The sequence below is a fragment of the Schistocerca nitens genome, chromosome 4, assembly GCF_023898315.1.
Source record: "Schistocerca nitens isolate TAMUIC-IGC-003100 chromosome 4, iqSchNite1.1, whole genome shotgun sequence".
Classification (NCBI taxonomy): domain Eukaryota; kingdom Metazoa; phylum Arthropoda; class Insecta; order Orthoptera; family Acrididae; genus Schistocerca; species Schistocerca nitens.
The window spans coordinates 181257548-181258716 of NC_064617.1; the positions used below are offsets into that span (position 1 = coordinate 181257548).

At 44.7% G+C, this 1169-nt stretch overlaps 1 pseudogene; it reads right to left on the reverse strand.

Moving 5' to 3' along the window:
• Window positions 1-349: 349 nt before the first annotated feature.
• Window positions 350-467, reverse strand: LOC126254859 (5S ribosomal RNA; annotated as a pseudogene).
• Window positions 468-1169: the final 702 nt, after the last annotated feature.

The window sequence follows — 1169 nt, forward strand, 5'->3', positions numbered from 1 at the left end:
AATAAATCACAGTTTCTTTATTACCCTGTAATGAGCCGACTGACACCTTGAGTCCCTCATACGTGAATGCTCAGAAGACATCCCTGAACAACCTCTGAAAATCTGTCAGTGGATTTCTGGCTCTTATATCATTTACGATAAAAAAAAAGCACTCCGTTGTCAGGCCACGAGTGGCTTACCGGAACCATCCGATTGCCGTGTCATCCTCAGTGGAGGATGCAGATAGGAGGGGCGTGGGGTCAGCACACCGCTCTCCTGGTCAGTATGATGGTATTCTTGACCGAAGCCGTTACTAGTCGGTCGAGTAGCTCCTCAGTTGGCATCACAAAGCTGACTGCACCCCGAAAAATGGCAACAGCGCATGGCTGCCTGGATAGTCACCCATCCAAGTGCCGACCACGCCCGACAGCGCTGAACTTCGGTGATCACACGGGAACCGGTGCATCCACTGCGGTAAAGCCGTTGCCCATATCATATATGATGCTTGTTTAAAGCTATGAATTATTTTAGTCACAGTTAAAAATGATCTAAGATTGTTTACCCATTCGGTGCTTGCTGCTGGCTCGGTAATTTTATAAAGAATTCAAGAGAAACTAAATTTCATGTAATGCTTCATACAGTTTCGACAAATGTGTACTAAAACAGTGGAAGACTCGCATTAGGATATCTTGACCAAAATACGAGCAAAAACGACGTCAATAGCAAGGCATTAGCGTACTGAGAAGGGAAATTTACAACAGCGTTCTTTGAGAAGCAAACTTGTTTCCCAAGCTACTTAATTTAGCAAAAATGTGGAAGATTAGTAAATGAAAGAGTATCGGTAACTGGATTTATCTTCCCTCAAAATGGTTCAAATGATTCTGAGCACTATGGGACTTAACATCTGACGTCAACAGTCCCCTAGAACATAGAACTACTTAAACCTAAGGATATCACACACATCCATGTCCGAGGCAGGATTCGAACCTGCGACTGTAGAGGTTATCTTCCCTCAAATTCAGCTGCTGTATCGTACGCTTTGCTGCGCTTGAGCGACTCCACAGGTGGCATCACTAGATGTAGTGGGACCTGTTCGAATCCTTCCACCAATGGAAACCCTGGCAGTACCAGTAATTGACATCAGTTGTACATTGATTTTAAGCAAGCGTACGACAGCCTACACAGGGACA